The sequence below is a fragment of the Chroicocephalus ridibundus genome, chromosome 3, assembly GCF_963924245.1.
Source record: "Chroicocephalus ridibundus chromosome 3, bChrRid1.1, whole genome shotgun sequence".
Taxonomy (NCBI): Eukaryota; Metazoa; Chordata; class Aves; order Charadriiformes; family Laridae; genus Chroicocephalus; species Chroicocephalus ridibundus.
In genome coordinates, this window is record NC_086286.1 from 32,774,174 (window position 1) to 32,796,563 (window position 22,390).

At 43.4% G+C, this 22,390-nt stretch overlaps 1 long non-coding RNA gene across 8 annotated transcripts in view; it reads right to left on the reverse strand.

Annotated features, from left to right (window-relative positions):
* Positions 1-5,082: 5,082 nt before the first annotated feature.
* The window catches only part of LOC134512849 (uncharacterized), a 31,012-nt gene continuing 13,704 nt past the window's right edge, over positions 5,083-22,390 (reverse strand). For 4 of the 8 annotated variants that reach the window (XR_010070270.1, XR_010070268.1, XR_010070266.1 and 1 more), the window contains 4 exons: positions 22,148-22,293; positions 18,306-21,163; positions 16,461-16,681; positions 5,083-9,358 (listed from right to left, as the gene is read on the reverse strand). This is a non-coding gene — a long non-coding RNA (uncharacterized LOC134512849). The remainder of the gene's footprint in view (positions 9,359-16,460; positions 16,682-18,305; positions 21,164-22,147; positions 22,294-22,390) is intronic. The other 4 variants (XR_010070271.1, XR_010070269.1, XR_010070267.1 and 1 more) reach the window with 4 other exon arrangements.

The window sequence follows — 22,390 nt, forward strand, 5'->3', positions numbered from 1 at the left end:
GCATCTAAAGATTGCCCAGAGAAGTCCACGGGATGTGGGAGGAGAGCAAGGCTGCAGCCAAGGTTCATACCTGAGGACCGTGTCACGCTCCTTCAAAGGATGGAAATCCCACCCCACCACACGTTCTCCTAGATCATATGGGAGATCTTCAGCTGAGTCACCGTAGAAGAGCAATGTAGAAATTTCCAAGGCTGTAAGCAGCAAAGTTTTACAGACATCCTATTATGTTCAACTTACATAATCTGCGTACTTAGCTGCTCAGATAATACAGCGATAGAGCTTTATGGAATTAAAAAAGAAAAAGCTTCTCACAGATAATAATATAGCAAGAATGGAATAATAACGCTCAAAAAATCTGTAAAATAAGTCCCATTTTCTTTCTGGCTTTATCGGACATTTCCAAGAGGGACTTACTGCAAGAAAGATGACACCCCGACCCCTGCAGCCATGACATCATTTACATTGAACTTTGACTTCTCAAAGCATTATTTTGCTTTTGGAAACAAGCTTCTGGTGACTTAGAGACACAAGAAGGCAAAGGTCAGGGTTCAAACAGTAGTCTTGAGACGATTGTGTTGTTCCTGTTAAACTGTAAAATTTGTACTACCTTCAGTGTGGATTCCTACTCTCATCTGTACACAACACGAACATTTTGCAACTCTTATCTCCATGTACCGTAAAGATAAACGCAAAAGTCTTGCACAAGCAGCTGCAGCAAGGGACTGCAACTGATGTGGAAGAGTAATGAAGCAAGCATGTTATACCTAGAAATATTTCTTCTCTGATCACAAGTTTTGGGGTTTATCTATGTTACATAAAATACCGAGGAGTTAGATCCTCCACCTGCTTAAGTCATAGCTCTATTAAAGCACATCGAATTATGCTGATTTGTATAAGATGACCACATTTTGGCCTAGATGGCTGATAGACTCTGAGCAGGGCTCTCTAGAGTAAGGGAGTAGAAGGAAATAAGCCCGTTTAGAAAATAATACTCTTGTGCTTGAGTAAGCAGTATGTCTCAGTGAGAAATGTACCCCTTTTTCATATGTACAAGCCACATTATCTCCAATAAAGTAACAACAACAGGATGGACAAGTATATGGACAATACAAGGGGGTGCTTACTCCAGAAGCATTTCCCCTGCACTGCTTCTGGTACCTTCATCTGCTTGTTCTTCTGAAGTAGCACCTCTCTCTGTGCAGGTTATCCAAGGACCCTTTTTCAAGCACCAGTATACTCGCAGGGGTGCGGTTTATCTGAAAGGCAGACTATGCAAACGAACATACAATAAACTTTTGCAGTTCCACGTTTTTTCCACTCCAAAGATTGTTCTTCCATCGCCTGACCCTTTGGTGCAAAATGCATCAACAGCCTAGAAGCTGGTATGTAAACTTCACATGCCAAACAGAGGGAATGCTAAGGACATCCATAGCTGAACTGTTTCCATGAGGGGAGGAGACTATCTTCATGCGAGGGTGGCAAACTTGGTTTACCAACAGTTGGGCCATTTGCTGTGGAATAATTTGGTCACTATTGGCATTAGACCAATTACTAGTTTACACGGTGCAACTGTCCTTTTGGAAGCGTAGGCTTCCAGCTTCCACAGCCAAACGCAGGACTGAAAAGGGCAAGGACTGATAAGAAAGGAATTCAAGCTATCTACTACCAGAAAGCAGACCTGACTTCCAACCAAACACCTGCCATTAAAAACTGGCTCACAGCAAAATCCGCATTTCCTCTGTGGAGTCTCATATCTAAGGCTAGCCAGGGATGAGAGGTAAAATGCCAAACCATTTTGCTTATTGACAATGAAAGTCTGCCAGTTCTTTGCAGCACTATTAAAAAAATAAAAAAAAAAAAAGAAAAAAGGTAGCTACCCGTGATGCTGCTTTTCCATCATTTTGATGCTGTTGTTAAGGATATTGTATTACTTTTTGTCTTTATTTATTTCCAAGTGTTACTGCTTGGCAGGCAAAACTCTTGGACCGCGTTATGTACCAATCCTTCCAGCATCTAGGTTTTCACAGTGATATTAATACTCAAGAACACTGGAACAGATCTAAGATAAATATCCCACTGTCCTTTTTGCTGGGTCCTATGCATCAAGTACTGCACTAGCATAGAGAAACGTTAGGTATTCCACAACTGGATGGAGAACAGACAAGGGAGAGCTCACGGTGAAATGCTGGGAGCTCGCTCGCTGTGTACAAACGGAACGGGAGATAAATCAAAGCCGCTCTTTGATCCCGATGCTCCGGGACAGATTCTGTTTGACTCAGCCTCCAGCCCCTTCGCTCCCGCGCTCGCACAGGCGCGAGGCACTGCCCAACCACCCCGCGCTGCAAAGCGGCTGAGTCGATTGCAGCGTTAATTAGGCCAGGATGAACGTGTGCAGGCCAAATAGGAGCGGAGCCCCGGCTGTGTCCCGAGGAGCAGCACAGCAGACCTCTCGCGGGGGAGCCGCCAGCTCTGCTGCCGCCCAGCGCTTCCCATGACCCAGGTGCCTGGACTTCAACGCTCGTCGCGTTCCCCCTCTGCTGCTCCCAGAGGGCTTGAAGGTGTGCCCTCAGATGCTATAATTCAGCCCTTCCAGGCATCAGTCCTGTTCACCCATGTGAGGACAACAGAGTATTTAAAGCCAAAACAGCCAAAGAATATATTCAAGAATCTATGATAAAAGCTACAATTTTATGCACCATGGAGCATCCATCAAGGAAATGCACAGAGCTAGTGCCACAAAATAATTACATGTGCAGAGTCCATTGTAAACACAGCTTTTATGTGCATCAGCACAGCTGGGGACAGTGTTTAAAAATATAATTATGTAATGCATTTTATGTAGTCCGTGAGCCATTCAAGTGATACCATCAGTTCAGCAAAATTGCACGCAGCAGTTCTGTATCTATTGGCCTGAGCAAAGAAACATTTTTCAAGAGCATTATTTTTTTTTTTTTCCTGCCATGAAATAGATTTGTCTCCGATGCCTACGGGGGATTTGTGTCTCTGTCATTGGCCACTTTCTCTCCTACTTTCACCAATGAAGGAGAAAGAAATGGGGAGTTATTTTTGGCCTTGCAGCAGACTCCAGCATCTAAATCAGTTAGTTCTGAAACCACTTGGGGTGGTGCTGGTTCTGTTTTAATGGCTTTAGAGAGAAGGAATTTGTGATGTCTGACTGTTAACGAAAGGAAACAAAGCGGCTATTGTCGGGTAGAAGGGCAAAGCAAGGTTAAGACGCTGTGTAACGAAGCAGGGTCCAGCCTTTAGTACTTGATGTGCAGCAAGTGAGGAGCGGTGGCTAGGGCAACACAGAGGAGGCTATTACTAAGCTACACACAGCCTTCAGTGTGGCAGGAGATCTCTATTAAAATGCACAAAGAAAACAGGCTGACAGGTATACTCGCTGCTGACACCCTCCTGCCCCCCCGCCCCCAATTTGTTTTATCCCTGTGATGCTTATAGCGTATGAGCTGCAGAAAACATAGAGGAAGCTTTGCTTTCCTTCTTGTTTAATCTGCAGTCGCAGCTGAGTTGAGGTGATGCGACAGTCAAATTTCTGAGACAGTGCTTAACAGTGCTGCTAAACGATAGCAGCAGCATGCGCAGTTGTTTGAGACAAAAATAGAGGTTTATAGACACCACTTAATGGTCATTTTAAGTCTCCAAAGCTTTCACTGCTTTGCAGACAGTAGTTTATCTGTCTTGGCCAAATCCTACGTGGAAAATTACATTTGACCTATCAAAATCTTTCTAGGAGACCCAGCAGATTGCTTTTTCATTTAAAGACACCATTAAAGAAATCTGTACCTGGTTTCATAATACAAGATCCACAGGTGGGAGTAGCGAGATAGCTTCCTTCAGCTAGCCAGGAGCTGCTTGGCACAGAAATAGGACCTGATGCTAACTTCTAAATCTGGGATCTGAGATTTCCTTTTCTCTGTTAGATGCTGGGTCATGCGCAGCATATTGAAAAGGAGAGCGGGGACCAAAATCCAGGTGTCTGCATTCCTGCTTGCATGCTAGCATCACTGAGAAATAGAGACATAGCTCCTTGCTTTCTCTCTTCCTCCCTATGAATATTGTATTTCTTTTTGCTTAGTGGAATGGCATCGATCGGAAGACGGAAGATATCACAGCCAGAAGAGTCCATCACCAGCTGCGGCATGGCAGAGGCTAGCGAAGTGGGAGCTCTGCTTTTGGATCTCATCCGGATGATCAGCAATGCTCAAGAGAATAGCTGTTTGTCTGAAAGATGGGCACAGGCATCCTCCAGCTACGCTTTCAAAAGGAAGCAAACACAGCACCGTTTGAAAAAAATCTCAGAATTGCCATATACTTGATTCCAGAGCTATCAAGCTATTTAGATGCTTCCTTCCCCATGGAAATCTCTGTAAAATACCGTTTTTTAGGTGAAGCTTTTTCTGCTTTCTGTGGTGGAGCCTGCATAGATTATCTAGATATAGACTTACGTAGTGCATGCCACCTCGGATTTACAGGGAAGGTTAAGGCAGCTGTCAATGCATTGCCTCCACTGCACAGCCTCACGTCATACACGTACGCTGTGACCATATTTCATGTCACGTTACACAACGAAGATGAGGTTTTGCATTAGCACTTCATGTAAATACACACACAGTGCATAGATACTGAGTAGAATCTGTATATTATTAAGAGAGATTGGTTTCGAGGAGGTCTAAGCAGTTAAATGGTTTCTCTAATTAAACTCGGGGAAAAGCAAACTTCCGTATTTTCTAAATCACTCAACACGTGATTTTTAAAGTTGCACTGTGCAGAATTTTTTTGAGAGAAATTTCGTCAACTCAGACAGTTACTGCTTTGCAGCACAAGGTGTATGGTGTAGTCCGTCAAAATAAAACTATCACCTCTTACCATGCAGACAAATAGAAGGTATAAAAAAACAGTACTTTTAAATTAACTTGCTAAGCAGAATCGGTCAGTGGCCAACTAAGAAATACTTCGGTGTGTGGTATCAGCATCGAACGTGGGAGTTTTGTGGTGGGTTTTGTTTTTTTTTTTCTGTAAGAGCCAACATTTTATATTCTCATGGGAATTTGCAATTGTCAACTTGAATGTGCTCAATACTTTTGAAGAAGACGTATTTAACAAAATGCCTGCACACAGTGAGCTGGATTTTCAAAACCCCACGCTGTTGAGCAAGTACCCTCATGAGGTTATATGTCTGTGGCCTGTTTATGCAGGAGATAATGTCTTTGTAAGTCTGGTTGGGGATGTGTGATACCAACAGGTGAAGACCAAATTCTTCTTTATACTTATCTAACCCAACTGGAATGGTATCAGTACAAAATTAGTCAAAAAATTTACAGTTTTGGACCCTAAAATGCTATATTTACTACCTTTCAAAGGCAACATGTTAAGTAGAGTACTGTCAGCAGATGAGACACGAGGAAGAAGCAGGAATGGAGAGGCAACGCGACTTCCTCAGGATCACATAACAGATTCATAGAGGAATTCACAGCAGAGCCCCTGACTTGTGTTCCACGCATTGCTAACCACTTCTCAGGTCCAAACTGCTTGCAGGATGCCTTTCTGTAGAAATACCACAACCACAGGAGCAGCAGAGAACATGTTCATTGAACATTTGTTAAACAGATCTAGTCTAAGGTTCTTAACACAAAAGTTACTTAAAAGGGTATGCTCTATCCAAGTGCATTCAGCACAGCTTTATGGCTCAAATTCTAATAGAAAAATTGATTAAGAAAAACACTTTCAAATAGAACCTATTTTATATGACCAGAGGGAACCTTCAAAACACAAAATTAAATAATTTATGTCGGTAGCTTCTGGGCAAAGCCTGGCTGTGCTTTCAGAGGTAGAACTGTGCAGGCAGTACATCGTGTCCTAGAAAGAGGAACAATGCCACTGCTACCTTACCAGAGAACAGAGGAGCCCAGCACTAACATTAGCACGGAAAAAAAAAAATAATAAAAGTGAGTTAAAAGCATAGGGAATCCTTCAGGCTGTGTGCACAGATATTTCTGAGTAGCCACAAAGAGGTTAATGCTAAGTATATTTATTAGTTAGCAGAATTGCCCAGGTGTAACTAAAACTCTGATTCCTTGAAGCCAATCAATCATTCTTAAAATATGGTACATATGTGAAACCGTTACCTCTTCCAAAACAGACAACTGCCTTGGCACCGCAGAGTAAGTAATACTGCAGAGTAAACAGTGGGATTTGGTCACAGGTTCGAAGGAGCGTCATAAGGAGATCCATCAACCCCGTGCCCTTAAATTCCTTCGATGCTCTTCCTTTAATCCCTCATAGTAATGTTATTTATACAGCGTTTATTAAAAGTGGTTTCTAATTTCAGGTGCCTCGCTTAAGTCACCCAACTGCCAGAGGTCTGCCCACCAAACTCCAGCTGAAGTAATGGAAGCACTGGACAATACATACCTAATTCCATCTCCTTCCCTATGATCACAGTAACACATTCCCACTCTTCCAAACACCACTGCTCAGCACACAGGGCTACTTTAAGCTGTATTTCCTTAAAAAGGTGGGAGTTGGGGAAGCATTGGCTATTTGGGGAACTTGCATGCAAAATATGTTTTTTAAGTAAGAAGATACCAGCAGATGGATTTCATGAAGGGAAAACATTGAGCAAAATGCCGTAGCCAGTCCAAATAGTTACAGCGAATAAGAAACGTGAAACTGGAACCCAACTTGTAACCACATCTTGGCAGCAAGCAGTTGCAGGTAATAATTGTCTTCACAGTCCAAATTCTCATGTACTTTCCTGTCCATGAAATGGAAAGTTGAGGACGTGATCGTCTTGACTGGCAGACAGAGCAGGTGGATGGCAGCTTGGAACTACTTGGAAATCACAAAAGAGACTCTGCCTTTGGAACAGTAGGTGCTGGTCAGCCTCTTCCATGACAGCCCTCCAAAGCCGTCAGGATATTTTCTGTTACTCACTATGCACAACCGCAGGTGAAGCAGTGGTGTGTCCTCTTCTCATCAACAAGGATGACAACAAAACAACAGTTTTAAGGACAAGGAGAAGGTGGCAGCCAACTTCTACTTGCAGCATCATCTAAGAGCGCTGTTTTTTTACCCATGGAAAAGGTAGGGAGATGTGGGGAAACGTCCACAGAAGTTCCTACCCTCCATCACATCCTGAATTTTATTGAATTCATGGCTGCTGGCTTAGACCTAGACCCAGTTTTGAGTATCCACTCACCTGGCACATGCAGGTGAGGAATTGGTCTGCTATAGATTCAGAGAGTTTAAGGCAAAAACGGACCATTGCAATCACCCTTTCTAATCTCCAATGTATCAACACCCTTTTAATTTCAATTCAGTAACCCCATATAGAACCAAATAACCATTTATTTAAGTAAATACCTTGTAAAAATGTGTCTTCTGAAACGTTACTCAGTCTTGTCTTAAAGAAGAGGACATGAAGAATCACTCCTTAGGAGGTTATTCTAAGCAATAAACCATCCTTTCAAAGTATAAACCAGATTTCTAGTTTGAGCTTGCTTAGCCTCAGGTTTCAGACGGCTGAGATGTACTTCACCAGTCTCCACACTTTCTTTTGAGCCATTCAATTATTTTTTGGTGACTGGTACAGTCTTACCATGAGGGTACTTTATACTAAGCGAATCAACTCTTAACTTTCTTCCTGATAAAGCTAAATAGGCTCTCCACTAAAGATCCCAGGCCTCAAATCTGTTTCTGGCTTTCTGCAGTGTCTTAATCAACGCCTAGGCAACAAACTTATCTGTCATTGCATGTCAAAAAGAAATAATTGTTGAGAAAAGGGACATAAGAGGAGAAAGAGTGGTGCGCCCTAAACAGCAAGTCTACAACATTACAAAAGACAGTGTTCAGGTCTAGACTTCATCTGTTTTATTTTGTTTCCTTAAGTTCAAACCTTACCTTTAGATCTCCTAGACATATAGGAACAAAAAATTAGGGAAACCCTTGTATTTCCATGGCTGAAGAAAAATTGTAGAACCCCTGCATTATGCACAGAAGTGCTTAGCCACTGGGCAGGACGGCGTTCAGACAAAGGTGTGACGAGCACAGCCAGGAAGACGCGGACCGGCAGGGAGACATCCCTTGGGGCTGGCCAAGGGGCACTTGTGGCAGCGCCCTGCATCCCCCTGACAAGTGCAAACCGGGACAGCTTCCACTCAGCCCTTCTGTGGGTCGTCTGTTTTGACCTGGAGCAGAGTGCTGATATTTGGGCTCCGGGCTGTGGCTATTCAAGGACTGAGTTCATGTTTGCTAAGCTGTTAATTACTGTGTAGGACTTAGTTTAATACCAATGACACAGCAGGAAGTATGCCAAAGTCTCCACTTTGCCATTCCCCACCAGTACCAAGGGGACTGTATACCACTTCTTATTTTACATTATTATGTCTTTAAAAATGATCAGATCACAGTTTCAAGGAGGAGCCATCCTAGGAATGGCATATATTTAAAAGAAAGGCAATTTCCAATTACTACAGTCTGTGAAAGCCAGAGATCAGATTCAATTACACTGCACTTTGCAATTTACAATCTGTTGGTGCTCATTCCAGCAGAGGCTTGTTAAAAGCTCTCTTGCCGCAGACCTTCAAAATGTGCTTACCTACTGAAAAAGAAGAGGTTCTCAGTCCACAGCCTCACCATAACTTAAGCCATCGAAACCCAGGCCAGACCCCAGCCTCCACTCAGGATCTCCACTTGGGCAAGGGTGCCACACGGCCGGGCTTTGGCCTAATAAAGGAACCTTGTGGGCTACTGGGTGATGTTAGTGTGAGCCAAATTTAAAAGGTGAATTCACCAGAATACACGAATATGCCATTCAGATTCTGACAGTCAGACTGTCCTATTACTTACATGCTTCTAAATCCAGAATTTGAATGCCCTCCTTCAATTTTCCTTTTTTGAGAATCAGGCTCTCCTGGCTTCACAGCTTGGTTGCTGTTGCTGTGGCACATCAAATCTCCAGAGGTAACAACAGGCGTGTGGTGAAGGTGCTCGCGCTAATGTTTCCTAATGCACATTCGGGCAGCTTGTTAGTGGGAATACTCACAACCAAGTCAGGCTGCAAAATCCAGAGGACCGCAAAGGCAGTGAGATTGCCAGGCAGGTGGCTTTGCAAGCTTCTTCTCATAAGTACAATGCAAGTTATCCCTTAGGTACGCTACCACAAAAATCACACAGCAATGCTAAAGCCAACAGAATTGTATCAGTTCACACCAGATCAACATTTGGCGCTCTCTAGGAAACCCTGTAAAAGTGGTATATGATGAATTGATTGAAGACACCAACACAGGTTTCCAAAGAATCCGTGGCTCAGGCAAAACGCAAAGGGACTTGTGACCTGTTAAAACAAAGGAGATTCAAAATATACCATTAAGGGTGACAGCAAAAACATTTGCAAAAATGGAAGGTGGTTACATTTCTAAATTTGCTCCAGAACTGAGTTCGACCCAATCACAGATTTACTCCTTCCCCTTTTTCTGCACATCTGCTTGTACGGACCTTGTCAAGCCCCAGAAAACATGAAACTAAAGCAGAGGAGGAGAACACCAACAGAAATAACAGCAGGCATCTCTCAGTATTTAAAGATGAGCCTAATTTTCCAACAAGAAAATTGCCAGGAACAATGAACTGATCCTCTAACAAAGCAGATCAAAATGATCTAAAATTTGTTTAGGAGACTAGATAACAACAAGAGTAATGTCCATTAAATCTTGCCCTATTAACAGTGGCATAGTGTGAAATTAGCACACTCCTGAATGGGCCATCGACCTTACGTCATGGCTATTTAACCTACAGCGTAATGGTGCAGTGCACCATGAAAAAACACAGTTCAAAGTGGGCAGCTGCCATGGCAGATTTAGCTTCTGTCCTGGGATGCATTTGTTTTGTGTGCTCAATTTACATTTCTTTTAAATTTTGTGACCTCTTTGCTCCACTTTCTGCATTTCCTTTTTTAACCTTGCCTTACCAGGTGTTAGCAAGTTTTCATTTTTGTTTTGTTTTTCGGGCATGGTTGGAGCCAAAGATACTTATCTGCTATTGTTCCCGCCAATAATGAACTACATTACCAGTGAGACATGGGCTAAAGGGGTTTTGTATAATCAGGGGTAAAGCAGAGTATTTTCAGAGAAAAGCATGGAGTCAAACTCAGGTTGCATAAATCACTCCAAAGTCACAGGAGGAACCAGGTCATATAGCAGCCGGCAATCTAAAACCTAGATTTGAACAGGTGTCGGTTGACCCTCCTGCCACGAAGAACGATCAGAAAAAGCACCGGGGGAGGATGGATGGGAAGGAATCCTGAAGGAGCCGCAAGGGCGAGAGGCCTGGTTCGCTCTGATAGTCCGAGGACTGCAGAAGTACTCCGCAGCCTGCAGGGCTGCTCCCTCTTCCCAGCCCTTGGGGGAGCACGGCCCGGAGCAGTACTTGGGCAGCATCCGAGAAGAGGTTTTGTCCCTAAACAGTGGGGCAAAGGAGGTTCCAAGGAAGAGGTGACGTTGGCTTTGGCAGCCTCGAGGAAAATCCCAAGGCAGTTTTTGAGGTGAAATGAGGGGAAAGCTAGGAGACAGGCAAACTTGGAAACGCAGTGGCTGCAATATCCATCGAAATGGAAGTCACATATGGATTAAAAATGAAATAAGACGTAACTTCTGAGATACAAGTATCATTGGGAAAAAGGAGCCATGCAATTCAGTACAAAGGGTGCTTCAAAGCTGCGTGTTTTTAGCTAAACAAACTAAATGCTAACAGGAGACACTGACGTGAAGTTGGCTTTTATAAGGAAGAACTTTCCTTTCCTCCTCCCAGCAAGGCAGCAAGCCAAGCTGAAAGCCAATGATCAAAGGTCAGTCACTGCTCCTGAATCTCACTAGTTATCAGGATCTCCGCTGGAAACAAATGCTTTCACACTACAGCCGAGCACGTTTATAAGGGCTGCTGAAAGCTACATTTCAGTTAATGCAGAGGTAATACACTTCGGGTTCTGGGCAACATCAGCATGTGAGATATTTCGAGTGGCAGTGAGTCAATACCCTGTTACCAGCAGCTCGGCAGGCAAAGCGCCTGCTGGGAATAGGGACACAGCTACGCTCTCACATCCCGGGACGGGGACAGGGTGGAGAAGCATCCACTTTTCCTGCTTACCCCAAAAACAACCTAGCACAGGGCAAGCTGAGAACTTTGGTTTCCAGGATTATCAGCTCAGCACCACTATTAGAGCCCTACATTTACTGTAATAATATGCTTCAAAACATGCTTCAGAAAAACCCCCAAGCTTCTGCAGATGGACAGGCTGCTAACGTGAATTTTGAAAGCCAGCTTTTGTCTGAGCTACTCAAGTGTCCCTCCTGTCGGTCTTAGAGGCCTGCCTACCTACATTCCCGAGAAAGTTAGCATCTCGTCACTTCTGTTGGAAAGTAGTTTTTGTATCACTTACAGGGGATGACGCACCTGGGGTCACAGAGAAAATTATTTACACTTAGGGAAGGAAACACGCAGCATTTCACATTTCCTGCACAGAAGACCCTTTAGTTTCTCTCAGTTTGGGTCTTGGCTACAAACGTTTCCTGCACAGAAGACCCTTTGGTTTCTCTCAGTTTGGGTCTTGGCTACAAACCGCGTTCCACTTTTTGACCTTGATCTGTTGGAAAGTAGCTTCTGGACTAGATAATTAGGAAGAAACCGAAACAATATTTTGAGTACTGGTGTGGGGCTTGCGTACTTTTGAGCAGTGCCCTTGGCCCATTGACGGCAGACAGCCCCCCACACCTACCTGGAATTTTCTGCCTCTCAGAATTGATCCTGGTATGAACAGGGACTTTCTTCACTGCCTATAAAAGTTACTCAAGGAGAAACTTAGAGAAAATTCTTAAAGATCTTTCTGAAAGACATCATACCAGTTAACTGCAAGGCAGGGAATTGGGTTTTTTTTTGCTCATGAGACTGTGCCTGGCAACTCTGTCCTGCTATGTCACATGCATACACCACAGAGCTTGGTAGAAAAACAAGAACTTAACAAGGGAAATGGCAAAATCACGCATCTAATACGGGTGGGCTAAAATGAAGCTGAAGAGGAAATAAAAGATGATATATCCACAAACACTGATTACGTTGTGGGCGTTAATGAAAAAACAAAACTTTTCTTCATTGAGCTAAACAGGAGCTGGGACTGAACATTACCCAAACTCAATATGCATCAAATGCAGAAATAAAGCTGTATTTTTTTAATGAATGAAATCCGCTTGGGAGACAGTTGGCACAAAGTCTAAGCAGAAATTAAGACCCACTTCAATCCATAGAATAGGACTTTAAAAAATAGGACTTCTCTTTTCACCAGAGCCCATTTCATCCTTCAGCAGGCAGAGAAAGGCATGGAAGCGAGGAAACCAATGCAACAGCTTCAGAAAAAAAAAAATTAATCTAACTCACAAGTTGGAAAATAGCAGCTCAGCATGGTTCGTGGGTTTTCTTCCCCCTTTTAAATCATTGTAGCATTTATTCCTCCACAGTGTATTCAAGTTCCTTGTACGTTCATCACTTCAGAAGGGAATTTGAGTGGAGTGGGAGTGCATAGCCACGTATATGCTTTGGATTACCTACGGCTTTCTCCAAAAATGCAGATTTATCTCCACATCAGCTACTTTTGGAGATGTGCCAACTAAGTAGGTAACACACAAGAAAAGCAGTAGTCCCATTCTTTTCTTCCTAGCAATTACCTCCTCAATTAAAGTTGGGAGCAATTTTTTTTTTCAAGTCTTTGTCATATTATTGTAACAAGTTCAAACACAAAACTGCTTGTTGTGCAGCAAATGAGCCTCATGTCATCCAGTGTCTAAAACCCTCCAGTGACAGAGATCTCTGCACAGGACACTTCCACACTTGTATAGACCTTCCCGACTTCACTGTGGCTCTGGAAAGATGTGGAGTTTGCTGCACAGAGTCCACACCAGCAAAAATCATCAATAAAACTGCCTGTTACCAATAAAACCCAACAGATTTCTATGTCCCTTCCTTGCCAAAGCAGTGCTGCTGTGGAAAAACTGAGGCAAAGAGGGCAAAGTGTGCTTTCCTGCTCTATATCAGAGCAAGGAAAAACGGCCTTTCACTTGCTGCTTTTCTCCTAGGTCCACCTCTTCCAGCCGACCTTTGAGCAGGGCACAGATCATGGCGCAGAAAGCAGCGCTGTAGTTCGGCTTCCTTGAATCACCTGGTTTCCACGTGAAGTTTAACCTTATTGCAACAACTTTCACTGTCACACTCGAAAAAGGGCCCTTGAAATCCACAGGCTGTAACTTAATCAGTGCTGCAACCCTCCACAGAGCACTTAGTACTGAAACAAGGATGACTGCCGTTCTTTGGAAGTCTGTCACATTTTATCCTGCAGATCAAAAAATTAAGCCGTCACACATACCAAATTCACCCACTTCAGTTATTTTGCATATAAGACTCAATTTCACTAGTTGTTCTATATGCTATACTCATTTTGTGCACAAAGATGAAAACCCCAGCCAGAGTCAGGTCCTGAGTCTGACTCATTCTCGTCTTTCTCTTTGCTCTAGGGCCCATCTTTCTTCCTAACCTTTATATATTCTTTCTCTGCAAGAAAGACCAAGAAAAAAAAATCTTTTCCCCCCATTTACTAGTGCTAGTGAGAGTAATGGCTTTTGTTCACAGTCTTAATATAGCGTCATCGCCATTCTCCTTCAGGTTTTCCATGCAACAGCCTACTTCATCTCGTCAGTAGTCACCAAAGTCAGTTGAAATGTTTCTATGGATTCCAGCGGGCACTGAAATAAGCCCTTACAAAAAACAACTTGTGCAGTTTTATTAAAATCTGCTTTATACTAGGTGATTTTTTTTCAGAAAAGGGTTTAATACTCAGGTCTATTACAGAAGTTACAGGACCACCCACAGGCCCACAGCTGCCAAAGTGAAAATAAATGGAAGCATTCATTGAAATCGTGCCTGCAGCTGACACAAGAGCTCTGTACCTTCCAGTCTTCTACAACCAGGATGGGAAAGTACTTGTCGGGTTCAACAAATTAGTGACCAGCACCAAAAATCTTTAAGCTTAATCAGTTAAGCTAGTGGGCAATCATTCAGAAGGCAAAGGAGAAGACAGTCCTCTAACCAGTCTACTCTGTGGTGTTTGCTGTCGTAAAGTCTAATCCTTGCTAACCTCTGACAGATGCGCCGTCTTCTCCCGAGTTACGCGATGGATCACCTTTGTTCTTCTTCACCCGTTAATCTGTTCTAAGGACTATTGCACCATTTCAGCTGCAAGAAGTACTAGGCTCACAGGATGAAGTTTTTATCAGGTGAAAGCTCATGGAAAAGGAGGTTTAATTGTGTCTCTTTTTTTAATACCTATTGAATCTCATCCTGTAATCTCAGGCAACACTTCTCACTCATGGTGTGCCCATGAGATGAGAAGACTAACATTCAGTGTCTGACACAGCCCTTCTTGCAAGTGTTCTTCTGGTGCTGCTCTTCCTTCTCCCAGCTTTGAAAACCTAGTTGCAATTTGCAATGTGCAAAACACCTCAGGAGAGGATCAGCGTTTCAAGGTGGCTCACGGTTTTTAAAATGCAGTTTCCTTAGCACATCATAAAAGTGCTTTTGTTCCCACTTAGCGTATCATAACTTTGGAAATGTTGCATGGTGGGATTGCTCACACGGCAGTGAGTGCAGAGCAAGGTGACTACATCTGCTAGACTAGGGTAAAACATAGCCGCCTACTCCTACACCAAACAGGGACAAGTTTTCTTCAGGCAGGGGGTTATTCGGTTTAGCCATAGGCTCATTCATATCAGATTCTCTCATCACAGGGTCATGACCCAGCTAAGGTGACTTAATGTTGATCTACAGCTTCCAGAACCAAAGCCCAAGCAAGAGGAAAAAACCCAGTCAGTCTTCAATTTCAAACTTCAATTTTCCTTCCTTCATCCCTTTTCCTCCTTCCTGCCAAGAAAAGCTTCTTTGGGTGCAGCGTTATGCAACCCCCACCCACAGCAGATCCCAGAAACCATCATTTCTCAAGCATCAGGCTCTGTACCTCCCAGCTTCACACTATTCCCCGGTGTCTCTTTCCAGAAATTCTACCTGCGAGCCCAGCCTAAGGGCCTTGCTTCATTAACAGAGCCCTCGCTCAGATCTCCAGCCCTAATCCCTATGGATGTCCCGTATCACCTGGCAAGCCCATTTCCCTTCTCATGCGAGGTTATGTCTGCTCCCTTCATTTAGGGTTAATGAAATAGAATTAAGGTTGAGCCCTCGTTCCTCTAGAAGGGTCCAGCTCACCACAGGACAGGATGCTGAACACAGATCCGCGCGTGGGGCAGTTTGGCCTGGCAGCATCAAGGTGCTCATTTTACCCGAGCTTCTGGGACATCAGCTGCAGCTCAGCAAAGCGGATAGGCAGGTTTAACTTTAAACATGAGAACAGCCCCTAGGAATCAAAGTGGTGACATTGCCTACTCACCTACCCAAATGCTTAACTGCATGAGAGCTGATGTGACCTAGCTTTGGCTCTGGGTTTAAATGCTGGGGGCTGGGTTTTTCACTTGCTGCTTTAAAGGAACACGGCAAGCCTCCTTTTTCAGATATTGAACTCCATCAGGTTTAGCTAATGTCAGGGGAGTCCTTTGAAAATCTCTGAAATTTAGGCACATAATGTGTAAATTAAGATTGTACAAACAATGCAGCCAAATAAGTAAATTTTGGCAATAGAACAGTCATTTACTGAGGAAACAGCACACAGAGAAGAGGAATTAACTGGGAAGTACTCTTTTGTAAAATTATTTGCCCAATTTCCATGTAAGCTATCAGCAAATCTTGGAAATTACCTTGGAGATTTCCAGTCACTGAGGCACCATTGCCAGCTCTCTGTTTCCATGCCACAGAGATAACAAAGACGCACTGAACAATCCTCCCCTGCTTCCATGCTGCCGTTAGGCAACTTTTCCACTATTTCCTACGTGATGATGTTCTTAAACAATAAGAAAATTCCACCTGGCATGGCACACTGTCCCTCTCTCCATTTCTGAAGCGCTGTAGGATGTGTGATTCACCATTGCTGCGTGCACAGAGGGAAGGGGCTGCAGAAGTGGCTGGCTCTAAAGAAAAAAAACCTCCTAGACATACAAGTCCACCACTTCAAGACATAAAGCCAACTCCACCACCTCTGCCACGCAACTGCAGCACACAGTCCTCGGTGCAGAGGCAGTCATGAAGGCTTGAAGAGAGACCCTAGAAAGCTGCATTTCTGCCAGAACTCCTGAGATTCACTGGAGCGGGATCATAAAAGTTAGGTCACTATTTATTTCCGCATTAACTCCACTAAATAGGAGAGGGCCTGGCACAAGCACTAAAACAAGAACAAGCCTGGCCTTTAATCCAAACCCTAAGACTTGACACAAGCATGAAAACGTAATAGTAAATACCTTTTTTAAAAAGGTTCCATCTTCTTCGAATATACGGATGCATTTATCTCCAGGGTTGCAGCTGCCAGCCAAAATCTATCCCTCTCCAGAGATGAACAGTTAGTGAGATTATGAGATCATATCCTCTGAAATGAATTCCTGGTATTCAGTTTGTTCAGCTTCGATTCATGAATTTTGCACAAAATGTTTCAGGGAACACAGTGCATCTCAGCTAAAGATGACTTGTTAATAAACAAGATTATTTTATGAACACAGAAATTAGAGAAGGTCAATCAACAAGCCCTATTTTAATAACATCTTTTGCATTGTCCCCCAGGAGAACCCGAGCAGCAAGTGAATTTGTGTTTGTGTGAAAACTCCAGCTCCACATACTCTGCCGCTGTTAATCAGTGCTCTTAATTGCTCTGGGCAAGCCTGTTTGCCTCAGCCGAGGATGAGGCCTCCCCTGGATTTGATTCACCCTTGGGTATCAAAGATAACTATGCTAAAATGAGCAATAGTGATACTGATACCAAACACAAATAAGGTGCAGGAGAACACGGCCCTCTCCAAGAAGTGCAGAGTGCATCTCAGGCAGACAGGCTTTGTGTTTTTAGAAGCAGGTCCTAATTAAATCATCCGCTAGCAACTGTATGAATGGTCATTTTTTTGGCTGAGCAATAAGCAGGAGAGCTTAACAGTCTGTTAAAACATTTTATACCCTGCATGGCCATTTTCAGCCTATCTATGGCCTGCCTTTTGAGGTATCACCATAATAAAAATGTTCTTCCCTGAAGGTATTTCCACACTGCAGCAGATGTCACTGACTTGGCACTATTTGAAGGGCCTATTAAAAGTAATGCAATTAATTACGTGGGTTGTCATCACTGCACTGCTTTTGAGATATTTGAAATGGTTTATTATTGATAGCCTAATCCTGGAAAGTGTTGAGCACCTTCACACTCAACCACAGACACCAAGACGAGGCCCAGGGCAGGCTCCCCCGTCACTGGGCATCCTTGGGTCTCCTCCTGACGCTACTGCGGGGAACTGGGAACTACAGCACCTCTGGAAACCTCCATGAAAGGCAGCGGCTCCTGGTGCCCACTGAGCACTGAACTCAGCCAAAGCTAAGACCACCACCTTTGCTAAAACTGCCTGGCTGCATCTTATTTCTTCATGAGGAAGTGTCTCCTGGGTTCAGCTAAATTTCTGCCAACACATTTGACTTCCATCTTGGGACAGAAAATGCAATATAGCAAAGCATCCTTGAAAAATTGCTGAGCTCTGCTCTGTGGCAGTAATGACAGCATCTATTGCCAATAAAATGAAAGGGAACAAATTCTGAGCGGCAAAAAAAATGTCTATAGGCATACAGAGGATAAGAGAAGTAAGAGTAATCTACTGCCTGGGTCTCTAAAGCACAAATCTTTGGTTAATTTCAGTTGCTGATATTGCTGCTGTTTGTTTCATTTTAGACATACCACCAGCAAATGAAAAGGAAGTATCAGATACAGGGTTAGATTATAGAAGATAATTTAAACACTGCTTCCTCTCAAAATTGATTCAAATTGTCTCAGATACGAGCCAGGTCATGCAAACTAAGATCTCCCTGAACACCATAAACAGAGTAAGAATAAATATGAATTTGAAATATGAAAAGAAGGGGATGACTCCAGGCATCTTTCTCAGCATCCTCAGTGATATGGAAGACAGAGCCATTGTCACATTAATGACAGTCATGTACAGTATTAAACTGGAACTTTTCTCAAGTACTACCAAGGGCCAAGAAACATTACAAGGGAAGTAATATAAGTGTGGTTAAAGTAGAAATAAAATACAACACCAGCAAATTTAGAACCTCACCTGAAGTCTATTGCGTTCAGGGTAGAAAGCCCTTGACTCTGTGATGCTTTAGAACCTTCTTGAAGGAGAAGAACACAAAATAGCATTTTCTCTGCAGGAAACAAAGCTGCAGATACCCCTCTAAGACCAGAGACAAATCTGAAAAGCAACAACAATGAAAGTGAACTGGAAGTGAGAGCAGGGGGGTAGGTCATAGGTATGACTACGTCATGCAGTTTGACAGCTCTGCAAGCTAATATATTTTGGGCTGCAAACACATCCACACATGATGTGGTGCTGTGCCAAGGGACCCAGGCTAGCTCTGAAAGAGGTAGCTGTGTTACCAAAACCTCTGTGACCTCTTTTCCTTGGCACGCCGTTCGATCTCAGAGGAGTAGGATGTTTTACCTCAGTAGCAGGCAGCGTCAGAGCAGCGTGCGAGCGTGGCCAGCAGAACTGCGTGCTGGCAAAACCCAGGCTGACTAATTTTCAGCTACAATGCAGGTCTCAAATCTATGGAAGTTTTCCCAGCTGTTGAAAGAAGGGCTGTGGGGAAAAAAAAAGCCACCCAGGAATCATCTATACAGACCGTCATGGCTGGCTGCACTCACTTGAAGAGCTGAAGTGTTGCTTGTAGCTGCTAGAACATCTGCCAGATGCTGTCTGCTGGCCACAGTCGTGTTCCCAATGAGGTGAACTCTCCCCTTTGGAATAGGAAAAGGCTGAACTTGATCCCAAAGTGGAGACAGTGGATGAACAGGCTAAACCTACCTCTGCTGGAACCCCGTGAAATTACATGCTAAATTCACTATTTGAGTTTCATCCTATTCTGCACCGATTTCTTTTCCTTCCCCCAATCTTTCTGTGAGTTGAAAGAAATGGATTAACTGGAATTCAGTTGACCTTCTGTTGTTTAAGACTGAGTCTTACTTGTGGTGCTCATACAAGGTGGCACAGAACTAAGCAGACATCTAACCTAGACAGGCAGGCTTTTATGTTATGTAAAGCATAAGCAGATTTCAAAGTAAAGCTACTATTAACCTCTGCCTAATTTCTTCTAAAAGGATTTTTTAAGAATTTGAAAGCGGGGCAAAGTGAAAGCTGTATTTCAGAGCAAGGCCTGTTAAGCAAAGGCCAGTGAGATAATTCATGACTGGAGCATACTGCAATGCTTCCCTTCCTCTGCCTTTCTGTTTAGGTTGAATCTCTTACCATCAGGTGGCCCCTCTTGCTGTATATGCTGCACATCTTGAAATCGTGAACCCTTGTATCCCCGGCGCCACCTATGTATTTATGCAATAGTAACAATCATAACTATCCTGAGATAGCCGGGGGTGTTACTCCAGGGAAGATTAGCTCATGGTGTAGGTCTTAAGAATTTACTACTTAGTTTGGGAAACATCTGTTGAATATAAAGAAGCAATTGTACAGCTACTTTCTTCTTTCTCAATCATGTGCTAGAAGCTTCTTATTAAGGATATTCAAGTGACCTGTGTGACAAATTACTGCCTCCGTGCTTTCCCTTACAGGCACTACCACAATTGTGCCATCACAAATCCAGCTAGTTTTACAGTCCGATCTCTGCAGGGACATTCCAGCACCCTGCCAGGAGCAGACCAGAGGCTGCACTGGGGGACACAGTTTACTTCTTAGCAGTTTAGACCCCAAACAATGACACAGCCAGATACAGAGCCCAAATCCCTCTCAATGTGTGCCAATAGGAGGAACCAGGTAACCACGCCTGCTTTTCCCTTCCTATTTCTTCACCTACTACTCTGAAGAGGGCTGACTATGGACCTCAGACACTGGAAACCAGAAGACCTATCAGGTAATGTAGCACTTTTATAACAATAGGATTATTTCCTCTAGATTACCGTATTCTAAGCATACATAATGAAGCTAACACCATGATAGTACCTGGTCCTCAACAGCTGGGTGCTCTACTGTTGTCTAATTCTTTTCCCTATGTTTGGATCAATCCTGTCTCTTTTGAACCCTCTTTGAATCTTCCCCCAAATTTCTGTATCGGTGACAGCTGATCAAAACTCAAAACTTCGGTGATGTGGGGAAGTCCAGTGATGGTGGAGTCCCAGGACCCTACACTAGGATTTTTAACATTTCTAACAGCCCTCTGGTTCAGATTCAGCTGCAGGTAGGCACATTAAAGCAGCCACCCATTAGACTCTGACCAAGGGTAAAACAGACAGGCTGTGCAGCTTTAATGTGAAAATTTCTTTCTCTGTTTTCTCTTAACTCCTGCAATTTAACTCCTCCACCCAGCTACGTAGGATGCTCACCTCACATCTGCATACGACACTGACCAACCTCAGGCAGTCCTGACTTCAAAATAGACTTTCCATGCTCTCTGGAAGACGTCAAAACGTTCAAATTTGCTTTACAATTAAAAATACCCCCAAAATGGCAGAATAAAGTACTGAAATTGCCTTGCAAAGTGCTTTGTACCAACTTAGATTGTATGGAACATCTAAAATTATAATTGGAATGAGATGCTTTTGGCTTGTCAAATTAAAAAAAGGTTCAAAAGCTTCCCTTGAAATTTTAAACAGAATGTGTCTGCGTATGTGAAATGCTTCCATTTTACTTAATCAGCAAATTCCAACACTAAACCTGTTTGCTTGAAAATCATCAACTGTTTTGCTTTAGTAATTTTGCTCTTGTCCTCTGAACAGCTGATTATTTTCACCATCTTCTGTTAATAAGCAGCACATAATTAAATGTAAGCAAGGTACATACTGCAGCATGACTTGATGGGAGAGGAGTTACCTCACTGGTAGCATGCAGCACGCGCAGGCCTCTGAATTAGATAAGAATAATGTGGTTTAGCTTTTCCCCCAGAGTTTTGGTGATTCTGCTCTCCCCTAAAAAGACACAAACAGAGCCAGCGCAAGTATTCACACCAAAAATCTACATTGACAAGCCAGTAAGTTCACATTTAAATGCAAGATTTCCCTTTAATCAGCCGTGCTTTTTGTCTTTGGAGTCCTGGTACATTTTGCATGACGAATCATTCAGTCTTCTGATGCCCACAGAAGAAAACAGCCTTTTGACACCCATCTGCCCAAGAGGCTGGGCTGAGAACAGAGGCTCGTTTCAAGCTGCATTCTTCACATTTCATGGTGAAACTGTGATAATATACCACACAACGCCCATTTAAGGATTTCTTAAAACTGCACGGGTCAGTTTTATGCCCTTTGCTGTTCCTTCAGGTGTAAGTAGGGAAATTTGGACTTAAATATATTTTCAAGACACGTTTATCTGTCCACGTGGTTGTATTTCGGGGGAACAATCATTAACTAACTTCCTATGTTACAATCATCTTACTGATTTTTTTTTTTTGTGCGGTCAATTTTGAGCACTCTTTTTTAAAAAAAATACAGTTTTTGTAAAAGCTATTTTATAGCTATGCATAGTGAAAACAGTTTCTAAAAGGAGTTTTGCAGGGATATTTAGCTTTGAAAGCACAGATAGCCTGGAGAGGTGTGTGTTCTCCACCCGGTACCTAGTGGGCATTTCCCGCATCAGAGCATCCTGGGCACAGCTCTCCGAGGAGCTGGCAGACATTCGGGTACTCCCTGATCCCCCGCGGCACAACAGCGTGGCACAAAGCGGTCATCTGGACACGGAGCTGCAGCAATGCGACGCTCGGGTTATGACAAGCTGCAGACATTACCAAAGCAAAAGAACTTTATTAACTCATTTCCCTGACTCCCCTCCTGCCGCTTACCCTACAAGACAGTTGTCTGCCCAAAATGGGACTTCACCTGGCAGGGGCCTGATCTGAGTAATAGGGAAAGAAGAGCACCAGAACGAAATACACGGGATCTTTGGAAGTTGCAGCTCACCTCTATTGTTTCTTGCATTTTCCATCCTTGAATAGCTCTGAACCACCATGCAGCGAGTGGCCTTTGTCCTTTGCAGATGGCACTGGTCTGGCCTCAGATGCAACCCACTTTGTGAATTGCTCTGCTACGTGAGTCCCGATTTCAACCTATCCTTTACAAGCATGTAGGCAAACAAAGGAATTAAAAAAAGACAGAAAAAGACACAAGACTATCAAGTAATGTCTCAGTTGAAAAAAATATGAG